Source organism: Gorilla gorilla, chromosome 6 (assembly GCF_029281585.2).
Source record: "Gorilla gorilla gorilla isolate KB3781 chromosome 6, NHGRI_mGorGor1-v2.1_pri, whole genome shotgun sequence".
NCBI lineage: Eukaryota > Metazoa > Chordata > Mammalia > Primates > Hominidae > Gorilla > Gorilla gorilla.
In genome coordinates, this window is record NC_073230.2 from 142,864,378 (window position 1) to 142,882,398 (window position 18,021).

General features: G+C 40.0%; 1 protein-coding gene across 2 annotated transcripts in view; it reads left to right on the top strand.

Moving 5' to 3' along the window:
- EXOC4 (exocyst complex component 4) overlaps positions 1-18,021 on the top strand; it is an 804,715-nt gene that overhangs the window by 526,566 nt on the left and 260,128 nt on the right. The gene's annotated exons all lie outside the window — the stretch shown is intronic.

An 18,021-nucleotide genomic window follows, 5' to 3' on the forward strand; every position in this document is an offset into this window, starting at 1 on the left:
AGTATCTTTGAAGCTTTTGTTAAGACCATATTGGCTTCCTTAGCTCAGAGGAAGTAAAAAAATCCAGACATTGGTAGTTATTTATCGAAGTGCTACATTAGGAAATGTTGTATTTATCCATATCCATAGGTTTACTAAAATAAATGTAACCTCTGAGGGCATGCAGTCATTCAGGGATCCAAAGTAGCTAGATACTTTGGTCTCTAGGCTTACAAATAAGCAAGTATCCCTTCTTGGTTTTATAAAGTTCTTGGATTATTTCAAATCACACAAATGTACCCATCCTTGGGGCCTTGAGGGCATTAACATTAATCAAAGTGAGGCAAAATTCAATTAGAAATTATCTGATGCTCGCTGCATGTTGATTTTACTAGGCAAGGAGTCTCTTTTGCAATAATCTGCTTGAACAGATGAAACTCAGATCAGGCAGGCTGAAAGCTGTCAAAGGATAAGTTTCAAATAAGGGCAGAAAAATTAACCCGACATGGGAGCCTTCTTCACAGTCATTCATAGTAGGAGTGAAGCCTGGAGCAAATCACACTCTAACAGGTCCCCTGAAACACATCCTTTTGTAGATAAAATCTGGTTAAATGAATGCCAGGAATGACTGTCACCTTAGATTAAATGTTCCTCGGACCTGGGTACATAACTACAATTATGCTGTGCATGTGGAGAGAGGGGCACAATAGCAAAGGCAAATGGTATTGTGAGGCATGTATAGAAAGACAAAATTAGTCTCCATAGACCTTCCCTCTGGCTTCAACATCACCCACTGGTGGATTCTGTATGGTCACTCGCCCAGGCCATTGGAAAGCAGGGTGTCAGAGTGGGAAGACCCAAATGTCAAGACAGACTAGGGTCTGAATCTCAGCTATGCCATATATTTGCCTAGTGATTGTGGACAAGTTACTTAACATCGCTGTGCCTCATCTTTAAAATGGGGAAAATGGGAGCATTTTGAAGATTGGTAATATAATGTATATAGCAATTCATATAATGCCTGATGTATGGTAGCATTAATACGTTATTTTTTAAGGAACCGTTTACAACTTATATCTGCTACTGTGAATATAAGCCTTTGCATCCCTTGAAAACTTTACTTTTTTAGTCCCTTCCCTGTCACAGGAGACCTAAGTATATGAAGATGTCTTCATAGCATCCTTAAGTTTCATTGTTGCCTGTGTTGCCAAGGCCAGCTCTAGTTGGACATGTCCTGGGATCAGGGGTTGGTTGTTGAAAGAGTAGATCATAATCTCATACCCATATGGACTTTGATGCTTACATATGAAGCACTGCTGTGTGTGACATCATGATATCAAGTCATGGCCCAGCCATCATCCTATTTGTGGTTCCCTTAGGACATAACTGCTTTTATGAACAATGAATTTAATATGATTCCTAGTGGCAGAGGGCCAGAATGTTCATATCCCTTGCCATGCAGAATTACTCATCCATCTATATTTTCTTGAACTCTGTTACATTTAGGTAGTGTAAGAAAGTGTGTATTCGGTGAACTGTGTGGAGAGTTAGTGTATGGGATCATTGCTTGTTGGTAGTTTTAAAAACTGTAGGTGATTTGGAAAGGAAGAAGGTTTAGACTTTGACAGACTCACAAAGATAGATCAGTTCTTTCTTACTTTATGTACAATATTCCAGAGATACATGTTCTTAGTAACAGGAGGTAGTACAGATTTGGGGCTGTGATGCTTTCAAACTTTGCCAGACTCTTTCATACAATTTAATTGCACAGGCCCTTAGTTGATGGCATGAAGAAAAAGTTTTATACAGTAGATGAAATGCATGTTTATTTTTGATGTGGTTTGGTTTCCTTTCTTGGGACAACTTATGCGTGTAATATATTATATTCCTCATACCCCCATCCTTCTGCTGTTAAAGAATAGGAATCATTAGTTTAAAAACGTCTGTTTTAACTATCTTTCCATTTTCAATGATAATATTACTAATTATGTTAATAATTCTAATCAATAAAAAAAGCCACTTAATTTTTTAAAAGAGCTTTATCATCTGATTAACGTATAGGCTTCTCTTTGCTCATTTTTTTTTTCTTTATCATCATCTCTTTCTTACTAGGCAACAGCGAAGTAGAAATGCTTGTAATAGTGCATAGCAGTTATTGAACTGTTGTGGTTAAGACTTCAAGAGTTCATTAAGAGGACAGAAAAATGCACCTTTGATATCTTAATCTGATCACTCTAATTGAGAAAATACACCTTAATAATTATTCAGTAGGTATATTGACCTGATCATTCATTTGCCTTCTAATTTGGACCCTTGGTCTTGGCCCTTCTAAGTTTATCTCCATTTAGCTAGGTGATATATGGAGCACCCTGGACATCAGTATTCAGGGGATGGAGCACAGGCCTTTCTTCCTCTCTGGGGTCCGTTCTTCTTGTGTGTGGCGTTGCTGGTGAGCTCCATCAGGGAGCTGACAGTCCAGGCTAGTCATAATGATGCTTTCAGATTTCTTCAGAGTCTGTAATTAAATGACATCACTGAGTCTTAAATGCATCTGCTGTGAAAGTCAGAAGGCTAAATTATCCCATTAAAGAGAGAAAAGTGTTACTTGGTGTTACAGAATCCCAAGTTTAGTATGCTGAGGAGTTGCTTCGGGAAGGCTATTGAAAGCCAGTTGAGCATAGAACATAGTGGGAAGATTGGGAGGCTGGAAGGCCATGTGGTTCAGAACAGGCTGTTCAAGAATCACAGCTGCACTCAGGCTAAAGTTTAAAAAAAGAAGCCATTAAAAAATGTCTTTTGCTTTCCCAAATGCAATTAACTGCTTGGCTGCTGGTTTTTACTCCTAACAGCTGTGCTGTTTCGGGCCCTCCAGAAGATATCTGCAGCTACATGACCACAGAATAGTGTACTGTAGTTAATTAGAGCATGGTTTGCATGAGACCAAGGCCATGAGTTTAGTTTCCATAGGGCTAATTTCTCTAAGTTAAATCACCAGTTAATATATCCCCAGCCTTACTTACCCGTCTTCCAGATTACTGCCTCATAGCAAAAGGCGTCTGGAAAAAGGAACTTCTATTTATCAGCCCAAGTGCCCCTGCCATTGGAATAATACCTGACAATTATGTTCTTCGGGTCTGTTTGCCTACATGGGTAAGTTCTAGAATTAAAGCACTATTAATTTTTCAGTTGCCAGTTGTGATGCCCCCTTTTAAATATAAAAAAAATTGGTATTTGATCAAATCTGAGTATTTTCAATACTCATTTTCTTTGACACTTCCATAGAATTCAGAAATTTTTTTAATTGATTTTTTCTTCCCATGTGTGTCTCATTTACTGTACTGTATCATAACTTAGGAGTTTTATCTTTTGATGATTTTGTAATATAGGGATAGAGTGAAAAGACAAGGAGGAAGTGAGGTGACTTGGACAAAAACTACCACATATTCCCTCCTTTTTCACTAAGCACATACTTACTTTCTCTAAATTGCCTGGCTTCTTTCATCATCAGCCCCCAAGAATGCCATTATTTCCAGTCACCAAACTGAGGCCAGAGGAAGAGATGGAAGACAGAAATGGGCACATGTTTTGTTTTTGTTTTTTTTTTTGAGACGGAGTCTCGTTCTGTTGCCCAGGCTGGAGTGCAGTGGCGCTATCTCAGCTCACTGCAAGCTCTGCTTCCTGGGTTCATGCCATTCTCCTGCCTCAGCCTCCCGAGTAGCTGGGACTACAGGTGCCCGCCACCACGCCCGGCTAATTTTTTGTATTTTTAGTAGAGATGGGGTTTCACCATAGCCAGGATGGTCTTGATCTCCTGACCTCATGATCCGCCTGCCTTGGCCTCCCAAAGTGCTGGGATCACAGGCGTGAGCCACTGCGTCCGGCCAGAAATGGACACGTTTTATTTCCTTGGTTTTACTTTAGAAACTTTAAAAAATATTCTTACTTCATACTTCAACTTCTTTCCAATATACCAAATATATCCGTAAAGGGTTCTATTTGGTAAATAAAATAAACCAATACCAAAAAGCAGAACTTTTAAGCAAAAGAGGTACATTTTGGAGGACACTAGAATGTCTCGTAGAATCTAACCCTTTGGAAGGACAAAAACCAGGGCAGCACTGGGGGCCTCAGCAGGAGTCATCTACAAATCTGCTCTCTGGGTCATTACGTAGACCCAGTCATTACAAGACCCAGTTATCGCTAACTCTGAAGCCCCAGGTCTCTCACTTTGGCCAGGGGTCTGCTGATACTGTGCACATCACCTAGAGCAAAGGCAAGGCCATGAGACAGAAAACATGGTTTCAGAGTCCACCCTGCTGGGTGCTGTGGATCCTTCTCTGAGAAAGGAGACTAGATAGGCCACCCAAAAACTATCCATGTTGGTGGATCCAGGGTTAAGGCAGGGCCCAGAACGTAATTTAGAATATCACAAAACAGGTTTCAAAGAGTTTTCCAGACCAGCATCTGTTCCAGAAATGTGAGGAAAGCTCTCAAAGCATGTTCAGTACCTGAGAAGTTTGGAACTCCAGATCAAGAGAAGCATTTTTCCTCAGGCTTAAGGCCACATAGAAGGTCTGCACTTTGTGTCACTTTACATTTTACTGATCTTTATTCAACTGTTTGCCTCTTCTCCTCCATCTAACAGAAGGCCATGTAAGATCCAACAGTGATGATTTCACCATCCTGGCTATTAGAAGACTTACGGTTTAAGTATCTCATATTAAATGTTTCCTCCTAATCATCCAGGCAAACAAAGTCAGAATGTATTAGTCCACTAATGTATGTTCAGCATCTGCTGTGCTCAGAGTATTGTGCTAGAATTGTAGAAGACATAAGGAAGTTGAACCAGTTTCTGAATTCAAATCACTTATACTTTAGTTATCAATATAAGATATAAACAGAGAAGTAGTTGCAACTATTCTTCAAGGTTTTAAGTAAATTCCACATGATCAGTCTGTAGATGCAAAGTGCTTTAGGCATAAAAGATTCATGAATAACAACAATAATGATAAGCAACATTTATTGAGCATTTTCTGTAAGGTACTTTTTTTTCTTTTTTTTTCTTTTCTTTTTTTTTTTTGAGTCAGTGTCTTGCCCTGTTGCCAAGGATGGAGTGCAGTGGCAGGATCATAGCTCACTACAGCCTCTAACTCCTGGGCTGAAGTGATCCTCCCACCTCAGCCTCCCAAGTAGCTGGCACCACAAGCGTGCACCACCACAATAGGCTAATTTGTGTGTGTGTGTGTGTGTGTGTGTGTGAGAGAGAGAGATGAGGTCTCCCTATATTGCCCAGGCTGTGTCAAGTGTCAAAGCACTTTTTATGGGTTGAATCATTTAATCCCTCAACATATAGGTGGTAGTGCTTTATAGTTAGAGACAGGCTTACTGTCTTAGTCACTTTGACCTGCTATAATAAAATACTGTAGATTGGGTGGCTTAAACAACAGACAGTTCTGGAGGCTGGATGTCCAAGATCAGGATGTCAGTGTGGTCAAGTTCTGGCAGAGGCTCTTGCTGGCTTACAGACGGCCTCCTCCTTGCTGTGTCTTCACATAGGGTGCAGGAAGAGAGCAAGAGCAAGTTCCCTGCTGTTTGTTCTCATAAGGGCACTCATCCTGTTATGAGGGCTCCATCCTCATGATCTTATATAAACCTAATTAACTCCCAGATACCCCACCTCCATATACTCTCACACTGGGGGTTTGAGTTTCAACATACGAATTTGTGAGGATGGGGAGACCCAGTTCAATCCACAACACTTGTAAAGGTTAAATAACTTATTCAAGGTCACACAGGTAGCAACCTAGATACTTCTTCCCTGTGCTTATATATATATATATATATATATATATATATATATATATATAGGGAGTTTTCTAGAGGAAAGGGAGCTTGAATAAGGTTCATATAGCTTCTAAACACTGCACTTGCTGGGTTCTTGGTTGGTTCTTCTGCTTTACATGCTGTTGCTTTTCCTTTGCTGGCCCCTACTCATCTTCTCTACCTCTTAATTGGAGTATCTCAGGGCTCAGTTTTAGACCTCTCCTTTCCTCTGTTCCGTCAGATCCACTCCCTAGTCTTACAGCTTTAAATAACAGCTGTACAAGAATAGCATCTAAACTTTTATTGCAGTGCCAGTCTCTCCTCTCAACTCTCAGTTCATATATCTACTGCCCATTTCATGTCTCCACTTAGATGTCTAATCAGCATCTTAAACTCCACTTTCCAAAACAAAACTCATCAAATTTTTTTTCCCAAAACGACTCCTCCTATTGTCTTGGTCATCTCAGTAAATGCTTCACCCTCCTGTTTGCTCTGACAAAAGCTCTTTATGTCATGCTCAAAACTTCTCTCTTTTTTTTTTGAGACAGAGTATTGGTCTGTCACCCAGGCTGGAGAGTACAGTGGTGTGATCTTGGCTCATTGCAACCTCCACCTCCCGGGTTCAAGCAATTCTCCTGCCTCAGCCTCCCTAGTGGCTGGGATTACAGGTGCCCGCCACCACGCCTGGCTAATTTTTATGTTTTTAGTAGAAACGGGGTTTCACCAAGTTGGCCAGGCTGGTCTCGAACTCCTGACCTCAGGTGATCCACCTGCCTCGGCCTCCCAAAGTGCTGGGATTATGGGCGTGAGCCACCACACCCAGAAACACTTCTCTTTCTTTTATACCCCACATGCAATAGGCCCTCAACAAACCTTGTGTGCTCTACCTTCAGGCTGTATGGAGAATCTGACTTTTTCTAGATGGCAAGATCTTCAGCTCGTTCACCATATAATACATGAAATACATGTATTCTCATAAAACAAACTTGATACCCTACACTATCTCTACTGCTGCCCCTCTGAATCAGGCCACCATAATGTCTCATCTCCATTATTTTGCAATGTCTCCTATCGGACACTTTTTACTACTTTTCTTGCCATATAGTCTGGTTTTCACATGGCAGCCAGAGTGATCCTGTTAAAACACAGGGTAGATTATGGCACTTCGTCAGGGTAAAGTTCCAATTCTTCACCATGCCCTATAAAGCAAGAAAGGAAGGAGGAAAGGAAAACTAGGGGCCAGAGCATTTTCTGGACCAGCATCTATTCCGGAAATGTGATGAAAGCCTTAGTTTATTCTTTATCTAAAAAATTCTAGAACACAAGTCTCCAGAAAATACTTGAGGAAAAGATTACAGCCACACAGAAGCTCTCCATTTAGTGCGACTTTGCATTTTGCTGATGTTTCTTGAGTTCTATGCCACTACTCTCTCTCCTCCCCCAGGACCAAAGGGCATATATTTTGCTTTCGATGACTTGTGCAGTTGTTGATTTCCAGCAAGCTTCTGACTGTAGTTTCACACTAATGATATAGGATTACCATTTGATGGTAGAATAAAAGCAGTATGATGTATTGGAAAGAAGACTGGGTGAGGATTTGAAAGCTGTGGATTCTAGGCCCGTTGCTGATCCTAGGTATATTTTTGGTCTACTTCGATGACTGTATATCTACCTCAGTGACTGTATTTGGTTATAAGGTTGTGTTACTGTTATAATAATTGCAGGTTTACTAATCAACCTGTCTATCCATTTCAAAGGGAAATTGTTATTTTGGTGTCAATTGCAGGGTATGATGGGAAAAGACTTTCTCTGTTCAATTTCAGTTCCTAAGAATACACTGTTGTTAAAAGTAGTGATAAACTTTATATACAAGGTGTGCATTTTAACCATCACAGCCGTATTATACTGACTTACTTTCTAACTCTCCATCTTAGATGTAGTCAACATATTGATCATATGTTTTAAAGTATCCAAGGACTTGCCCCTCTTTCTGGATAGGGAGATCTTCAACCTGTTGACCACATAATTAGATGAAATATATATTCTCATGTAACAAACCTGACGCCAGTAGTGTTAGGCAGCTCCTAAGGGAGTCAGAAGCTGCTTCCAGCCTCGTAAATAATGAGCACATAACTAACAGAACCTGATCTTCCCAGCAGAAATCAGTCAGCCTACTTCACAGTATGCAATATGGTCAATGAATCAGTGGTTGCTGAGTGAACTGCACTTCCCCCAGCTGGAGGAGAAACAAGCTTTTTTAGGAGCGATAGAGCATACAATAGGATGTAGATGGGAAAGGAATCTGATGAATTGATTTTCACTGGAAAAGTCTCAGAGATTCTTCACCTGAGATTGCTTAACAGTCCTAAAGCTTTAAGCTGCTAATGAGTCTCTGTCCAACCCATTGGGGGCACTTACATGTTGCTAAGCACTGAGTAGGCTGAAACAAATCATGGAAAATCATGCTTCCATTTCCTGGAGCTGTGGGGGTGATGACCATAACACCTCAAGTTGCATCAAAGTGATAGAACTTAGACAACTGGCTGGAAATATGTGGAAGTAATTTGCTGCTATCACAAGTTCACATGTTAACATTATTTCACCCAATTTGTATTTTGTGGGTGACCACATGCATTTCATTTGAAATAATTAGGCAAATTCTTCATATAATTCATCTCCTGTTACTAGATCTAGGTTGTCCTTCTATTTAAGATTTACAACTAGCCAGTACCTGAAGGCAACATATGACTGAAATATTCTTCAGTTCCATGAAACAAACCTTTCCAGATTGAGATTTGCAGGTAGAGTTTCATGCTGCATGCAGCTGGGGGCTCTCTGGAACCTGCTTGTCAAATAAACAGAGAACATTCGTTCTCAGGCATGTGGTCCCAATAGCTTTCACAAGCATTAAACTCACTTAGAAAATAACTAGTAATCAAAAAAAGGCATTTAAACTCAACTCTCTGAAGCATGGAAGGAGTTGTACATTACATCGATTGAATTGTCATTACAAATATCTACTTTAGTTGTAGACGTAATTAGGTTTTAGTGAAAGAAGACATTTATGTAGATTGGGGGGATGTGGAAGGTTTTAATCACTGGAATACCATTTTTATTACAGCTGGATATTAGGGACTGATATTGAACAATGGATCCACTCTTTTCCACTGAGAATGGTGGAATCTTCACATTTTAGAACTAAGAAGAAGCTGGCAGCTGATCTCATTCAGCAGCTGCCTATTTAGGCTACCCAACCCCTAGAAGTCTGAGAAATTGGTGATAGGGTTTACGAGTTATTTTTAGTGTATTTATGAATATGAATGCATGCATGATATGGCCACAAAACTATGAATCAATTTATTTAGGTTGGAGTTATATCAACTCAAAGTGTAGCATGTATTGTATGCTCCATAGAAATAGGGGCTGGATCTGCCTAATTTAGTTCTGTGTCCATAGCGCTCATGAATAGGACTTCACACATGATAGGAACTTTAATATTTGTTGGTTGGATGGTTGAACAAATGAGTGGAAGAAGAACCAATCAGAAGTTATTTTGGCAGTTATAGAAACTTGGATTAATTTTCTTAAAGAAGAAATCAATTACTGTTTAATAAGCATAGTTTGGTTAGTAAAAATATTTAAAAACAAAATGTCCGTGAGAGCAAATTAGTAATATAAGTTCTTGGTGTGAAAACGACTTTGCACACTTGTAAACTAGGGCCCCGAAAACTTAAGTGTCTTGCTCCAAGTTGAGCAGGGGGCGGTGATGGCAAAACCAGGATTAGAATCCAGAGCTATTGGCCCATGGTCTTCCCACCACAAACTATGTTATTGAAAACAGATCAAGTTCCTTTAGATGTTTAATAACCTTTATGAGTGAAAATGCTGCCTAATATTTGGAAATCAAACATTTATAGCTCTAAATAAAACTTACCTCTATAGTTACTTCTCACTTTTATTCTTACGTCTAAAGGGTGTGGAAACATCATTGAACATTGTTTTTCACATGCAGATGAGACTCTGTTGAAGGGAGTTTTGTGGTTTAGGGTTTAGGGGGTTACAGGTATCTTTGAGAATCTGATGACAGCTGTGGACCATGGACAAACACATGTATGCCCAGACCCAGCAGTTTTACTCGTGGCATCGGGCAGTTCACAGACCCCATCATGAGGATCCTGATTTGGGGGCTCTGCCACCATTCTGTTTGGCCCTCTTTTGGTTTGGATGTACCTTTCAGAATTGATGAGCTTTCACATTTGCTTCTACTCCGATTAAACAGCTCATATTGTTTCATCATTTAAAATGCCTTAAAATGAGATGGCTCACACCTGTAATCTCAGCACTTCGGGAGGCCAAGGTGAGAGGATCGCTTGAGCCCAGGAGTTCGATATCAGCCTGAGCAATGTAGTGAGACCTTGTCTCTACCAAAAGTTGAAAAATTAGTCGAGTGGTGTGGCACGCACCTGTAGACCCAGCTACTCAGAAAGCTGAAGTGGGAGGATTGCTTGAGCCCGGAAGGTTGAGACTGCAGTGAGCTGAGATCACACGACTGCACTCCAGCCTGGGTAACAGAGTGAGACCCTGTCTCCAAAAAAAAAAAAACAACAACAAAAAAAACCTAAAAGCTACCTTTTACATTGTCCGTAGAAGGTGACTACAACTAAGGCATTTTCATTTTTGAAAAATATGGAATATAAAAAAACCTGTTGTAGAAGAAAATTGTTCACAATGAACAAAAATCTAAATCACTATGCTATGTTGAAGCCTTAAGTGGAGCTATTGTAAAATATGCATTTTTATCCCAAAATGGAAATGGCACTGTAAAAATGGAGACAATTTTAGTGTTCTGAAAAAGTGTATAAAAATAGCATGCATTTATCGTTCTTCAAGAAAAGGTACCAAATAATAGAATAGTCAATGGCAGGTTGTCTATTCTAGGTGGATTTGGAGGCTCATTAGTATAGAGAGAACCAAATGGTGAGTCATCCTCCAGGCTGCTCTCCTTACCTTCAGAACATCAGCAAGACCCTAGTGAGGAAAGGAAGATGCACGTGGACAATCACCTTGGCTTTTTTTGCCATTCTCCTCATAACCCCGCCCATTTTCGTTACCTGTGAAAATAAGCCAATTACTAGAAAAGCAAGCTCAATGTATACAATTAGCAAATGAAGACATTTAGTAAAAATGAAGCCTCAGAATCTTGAAAGGGCAGAGTGAACAGGGAGCACTTTCAACTCCTTTTATCTTCATCAATACTTTTAATTCTGGTGATTTGAAGAGATATTAATAGAGGCAATAGTACTCTGTTAATCTTGACTATATTAATACGAGATTAGGGAAGTTTAGGGGGCTACAGCTACGTTTGAGAATCTGATGACAGCTGTGGACTGTGGACTAACACTTGCATGCCCAGACCCAGGCAGTTTACTCATGGCATCGGGCAGTTCACAGACCCCACGGTGAGGATCTTGATTTGGGGGATCTGCCACCATTCTGTTTGGCTCTTTTGGTTTGTATGTTCCTTTCAGACTTGATGAGCTTTCACATTTGTTTCAACTCAGATTAAACAGCTCACACTGTTTCATCATTTTAAATGCTGTAAAACAAGGCCAGGTGCGGTGGCTCACACCTGTAACCCTAACATTTTGGGAGGCCAAGGCGGACGGATCACCTGAGGTCAGGAATTCTAGACCAGCCTGGCCAACATGGTGAAACCCCATCTCTGCTAAAAATACAAAAATTAGCGGGGTGTGGTGGCACAGGCCTGTAATCCCAGCTACCCAGGAGGCTGAGGCAGGAGAGTCTCTGGTACCAGGAAGCAGAGGCTGCAGTGAGCCAAAGTCGCGCCTCTGCACTCCAACCTGGGGACAGAGGGAGACTCTGTCACAAAAATAAATAAATAAATAAATAAAAATAAATAAAATGCTCTAAAACAGCTGGATAAAGTTTATCTTGACTGTATTTATCAGGTACCTCATATAACTTTTGAACTGTGGGTCTCAAATGTACAACTCCAAGAGGACTTTCAGCCTTACATTACCCTTCTAAGAACAATAAAAATGTCCCCCTTACATTTGGTAGGTCTTTCCCTCCATATGCAGTCCTGATACAGTGAGAACTGATTGAAGAGGTAGGTTCAAGGACCTTGAGCTTCTCCTCATATGTCTAGTTCATTTTTTTGCTACTAAGTGGTTTGGGCTTTTTTGGTACACTTTCCAGTTACTATAATCAGCTTTGAATCCTCTGTGATGCTTCTCGTGTTCTTTATCCCTAGTTGGAAAAATAACTCTTTGAAGATACTTTTTCATGTACATTCGGGAGACATCAGTAATTTGGGTGATATTTTCATCTTTACGGTCTAGATGAGTCATAGAGTAAGTGTCTCTCTCCTGGTTTAAGTGGTGAATTCCTTCAGAAAGCCATTGGCCGACTAGCCCCTTGGTGACTGTCCCAGTAACATGGAAGCTACCTGGCCTCCTTAGTGAGCCCAGGAGAAGAACCTTATTCTTCTATTTGGAGTTCTTACTTTATTTTCAGCATTTGCGAAATCTCAAAATTAAGTTACCTGTTTTCCTGATTTTGAACTTTAGTTACTAGGCTATTCCATCTTTTCTCTTAGCACCTAAGAGGCACTACCCTCAGTTCAATTTATTCAGGTTTCAATTTCTTCAGCCTAGGTGTTCCTTCTGTCATTGCATTAGTTCCCTTGGAAGCTATCCAGGCTGCTGATAATAGCTTGAGTGTGTCACAACCCACTGGCACTTACCACTTTCTCTTCAGTAGCAGAACTCTTGCCCTATTGAGTGAGCATCTCCCAATCAAATCACAATGGATAGTTGTCTTTTTTTTTTAATTATACTTTAAGTTTTAGGGTACATATGCACAACGTGCAGGTTTGTTACATATGTATGCATGTGCCATATTGGTGTGCTGCACCCATTAACTCTTCATTAAACATTAGGTATATCTCCTAATGCTATCCCTCCCCCTTCGCCCCACCCCACAACAGGCCCCGGTGTGTGATGTTCCCCTTCCTGTGTCCACACAATGGATAGTTTTCAAAGCAACTACCCATTATGCATGTTTTCTTAAATGGTACGTTGAAGAGACTATTCAAAGAACTTTTTTTAAAAAATCAAGTATTATGCAGCCAGCTCATATATAACCATTGTTGAATAGAACTATTACCCTCAATAAATAAGAAATGATGACACTTGGAAAAGAGAGAACAATAGTTAATGGGTCTGCTTTTCCCTCTAACCACAACCATGAAAATATAATCCTCATTAAAGGGCTATAAAGTTGTCTGCTTTCACGGTTCAGCACACTAATGTCTCCTTGCTTTTAGTGCTGTTTTAGTATGTTGACCCTCTGTTCCCTGCAGCTGGGAGTTTATTAGTCTTTGTGGCCTTTGGGAATGAATATTCATAATGAGATAGCAGTGATGTTTCAGATCCTTTTTAAGGCCCCAAGAGTATTACTCTCAGCCACTAGGAAAACTGAGAAAAAGGCAAATCATGCCAGCATCCCATACTGAATCATGGAACACGGGGCTGTATGCAAAGGACCTGGTGAGGAAACTGAAGCCTAGGGCTACCCAGTTATGAATAGCACAGCCAGGCCAGAATCCAGGTCTTTCAATTCGCAGTCCAGATTCTTTCTGTGACATCATATTATCTCCATATGAATTTGCCTTTTCCATTCCTGAGGTTCTAACCCATGAAAAAGATAAAATGCCAAGTATCTAAAATTAGAATTTGACCATGATGGTGGAACTTATGTGACAAAGTTATTCAGGGAGGGCAGAGGAGTAGAAAAGCATCTCTATCAACCGTGTAGTTTCTTAGAAGTAAACTCTAGTTATATTTGGGGGTATTAATTTCACCAACTATATCACATTTTTCTTTTTAAAAATTACCATTATTATTCACGTTTTAAAAACATCCTTAAGCTTATTCAGAGAGTCTATGAAACACCTGTTAAATCATATTTACCCTTCTTAGAACAATAAAAATTGATCACTATGGTAGATACAGTTGAGAATAAGGAAGATGTATGATGATGCTTCCTTTTACTTCTTTTTTCCTAATTGTATTATAAACATCTTATGAAGTCAAGGTAATTTCATTAAAATTCTTATGATTGGGTCTTAATTTCCTATAGACATTCAAGCCTTAAAAGTTTTCAGTTAAATTCTACGTAACTTTCTCCATAGGCAACTTCTTTTAGTCAGTGTGGTACTTCTTTAAATTCCTAATAAGCTCAGATCAGATGAAAGAACTGTTTTTCTTTCCCAAGGTGACATCATTTGGATCCCAGACTGAGGTTGCCTTTTTCCTTGAGTGAATACCAATCAGATATACAGATTGTGGGGGAAAGGCTCTGGTGGAAATATGGCCAGAGAACCACTCCTCCTGATCAAGGCTGCCCAGAAAGATTCCTCAGTTCAGAAGGATGAACTGGATAGCTTTGCCTATTACAGGCATGGCATTGATGTAATATTGAGTTAACAATATTATTTTGGCCAGGCGCGGTGGTGGCTTACCCCTGTAATCCCAGCATTTTGGGAGGCCGAGGTGGGCGGATCACAAGGTCAAGAGATCGAGACCATCCTGGCCAACATGGTGAAACCCCGTCCTACAAAAAATATAAAAATTAGCTGGGCATGGTGGCATGCACCTGTAGTCCCAGATACTCTGGAGGCTGAGGCAGGAGAATCGCTTGAACCTGAGAGGCGGAGGTTGCAGTGAGCTGAGATCGCGCCACTGCATTCCAGCCTAGTGACAGAGCAAGACTCCATTTCAAAATAAAAAAGATTATTCATAGTAATCTATGTCTTTGGGTTTATTTAGAAGACACCTGACTTCATCGAAGGCTCCTTCCCCAGTTACGTGCCTGGGAAGCTAATTATTCAGTCGGAGGGTAATGAAAGACCCTGCCATCTGTCTGCCGACTTAATGGAGTGTCAGCATATCCCAAATAGGAAGTAATTGGATTGACAGACACAAAGCCAGTTATTAGACTGTTATTATCTGATTGGAAAAAAGCAGCCAGAGAAGCATACAACTATAGCAAAAACTAATCTGATGATGTCTGTTGTTCTGGGAATGCAGAAACCACCACACAGAATGCATGGGCTTTGAAACCCCTGACCAGCTTAGGAACGTTTGGAGTTCCTTCTCAGAATTCATCTCTGTATTCTTATTACAAATCATTATAATGCAATCGAATAAAACACAGTTTGCATAAAGATGGGGCCCATTTATAAAACTGTCACCACAGCCACTCTATTAATAGAACCATTTTAAAGATTTATTGTGAGCATATGTTACTTTTTACAGGGGGCCAGATTGAGAGCTGCAGGATTTGAACATGGAAGAGTGTGCTACTGATGATAATTCAAAAAAAAAAATTAAAGCTATTCTGCCCAAGTAGTATCATTAGACTGGTACTCTTCCCTTTTCAGGTGTGATTATCAAAGATCAATCTTAATGAGGCATTAAGGACAGGTGACAAGGTCTAGAGCAGTGCTACATAACTACTTTTTTAAATTCACAGATTCTAGTTTTACTTCCTGGGACCGCTAGAGGTCAGGGAACACAATGCATGGGCTAAATATAAGGGTTTGGAAGCAGAACTGGGTTATGAGCTTTATTGTCCTTTGGAAAACGGTGGCTGCATGTATCTGGTGCGGAAGAAGTAGTAAAGACATCATCTCTATTCATTCACTATTGATTCAGTGAGAGTCACAGCCCTCCTCCATAGGATTCCTGAAGTCTCTAGTCCCTGGAGTTTATGCAAAGAGCTAGACAGTTCCACAAGCTTACATTTATTCAGCAAGTACCTAAATAGCACTTGCAATGTGCTAGGCACTTTCCTAGGTTCTAGGTATACAGCTATGAAGCCATCTAAGACCCTGCCCTCGTGGGGCCTGCTTTCCAGTAAGGCACATGAAAAGTAAACAAAGTCAATGCTTGTGGTATCAGATTATAAGTGCTGTAAAGAAAAAAAGAGGCGGTGAAGGGAGACGGAGAATGATCTTAAGAAGGTGATGTATGTGCTGGCACCCTACTGAAGTCAGCAAGTGAGTTGTGTAACTGTCTGGAGGAAGAGCAGCCCAGGCAGAGGGACCAGGACTTTCAGAGGCCCAAGCAAATTATGAGTATTTTTGCCAGTCCTACCACCAAGAAACCAGCTGCTTTCAGATTCCTTTGCCTGATAATATTAGAGTTAGTCCTCAACATTTCTTATTTGTAAGTTAGGGAATACTGAAAATATGCATGCAAAGGTACTGTAATCTATAAAGAATACATAAACATAGGATATTGTTAGTAAGCTCCAAATAAGCTTTAGAGATCTCCATCATTATAATCTGAGTCATTTAAAAGCTTTGAGGGAATTCCCACTTAAAGAGACCAAGTCTGTGGTGATATCACTTTTATCACACAAACCTTTAGCAGTAATTTTCTTGGCATATTTACGAAGAAATAAACAGAGGAATTACTTGTTAGTAATATTACCTGCCACATAATGAGTGCTACCGTATTTCAGACACTGTTTATAGACATGAGGTGAATTTAAGGTACTACTGCAATACATACATCACTGCCAACCTTATAATAACCCTGCAAGGCAGATATTATTTCCTCATTTTACAGATTAGGAGCCTGAGTGGTCAGAAAAGTGCCACAGTTAAATATCTGGGAAAGCTGAAATTCCAACCCAGGCCTGTCTGACCTCAGACCCTGTGGCCTCTCCTGTGTATTATGTTGCTCAAAAGATCATACCATTGAGTTCTTAATATGAGTGGCACACTGTGTTAGGAACCATGAGAAAGACAAAAAAAATAAAAGCACAATCCCTCTACTCAGAGACATGAAAATATAGTTGGGGAGAGATAATTTTATGAGAAATAACAGAGGACAGTAAAAGATGAGGTGTAAACACATCATTGTGTTCCTTGGACTATGAAAGCTAGGGAACAGAGAGAGATTAATGTAGACTACAGACAATAAGCCTGAAGCTGCGATTTTGAGAGACAGGTAAAATTCAGGTGATCTCTGTCATAGAGTTCCAGTCATATATGGATGTTAGAATCTACTTCTGTACCTAGGGTGAAAATCAGATATCATCATGATTACCTATGAAAATTGCTTAGCAAGTTAGAGATGAACTGCTGTCTCTCAACATGGTAAATATAACCCAGCTACATTTTCCTCCAATTTTATACCCCTTTGGTTAAACTCCAAAAGAGGTATTCCCCCTGTGAATAATTATGTCACATAAAAAAATACACATTTTAAGTACTAGATCACACAGTCACACTCAGAGTGACTAGAGTCTGATACCATGAAAGACATCCAGGAGCTGAGTCTGATTGAGGGGCCTGGATTGGTGCCTCCCTGTCCTGCATACCGTGGGACACATTCTCATCGAGTGGAATGGCAGGCCAAATACCTTGTTGTGTTTGCATTGCCCCTGTCCCTCTCAGCCCATACACCACTGATTTCATGTATATTAAATATGGGTATTCTAAAACCTCAATGAAGTGGAGTATGTTCTAAATAAGCAGAAAAACATAAGCAAAAGGACAAGGACAGAAATAATTTTGGATTCTCATGAAATCATCAAATGGCCATTATGCAGAGATATGGGAATGTAACGCAGCCTGATCCTAAGAGGACCATGAAAACCAGAGAGAAAATTAGAGATTCATGAGATGGAAGTAAAAGCCATTGAAAGTTTTTGAGAAATGAAATATACTGTGAAAGCTTGATGCAGATTAGTCTAGTGGTGAAATATAGGGTGGGTAGTGAAGTAGGAATGGAAAAGACCAGACCAGAGACAGTTATAATCCAGAAGAAAGTATGGACTAGAGTTAGATCATTTCTAGAGATGGGACTTGTTTGGAGATTACTTTTCACCTTACTTAATCTCATTAATGTAATTTAAAGGAAATAATGCACACTCAAAGGAGCAGGTTAAATACCAAGAACTTAGTGAGTCAGGTAGCTGTAGCTTTATAGAAGGCACTTTTTCATCCATCCTTCCATCCATCCATCCATCCATCCACCCACCCACCCATCATATTTTCTTTCCTCCCTCTCTACATTTATACTTATAGTCAAACATGTCACTTCCCCAGATGAGAGTCTCAGCTTAGCACTCTAAAATGCTGGTGGCATTAAGTTAGGTAATGAATGTGAAAGTGACTAAAAA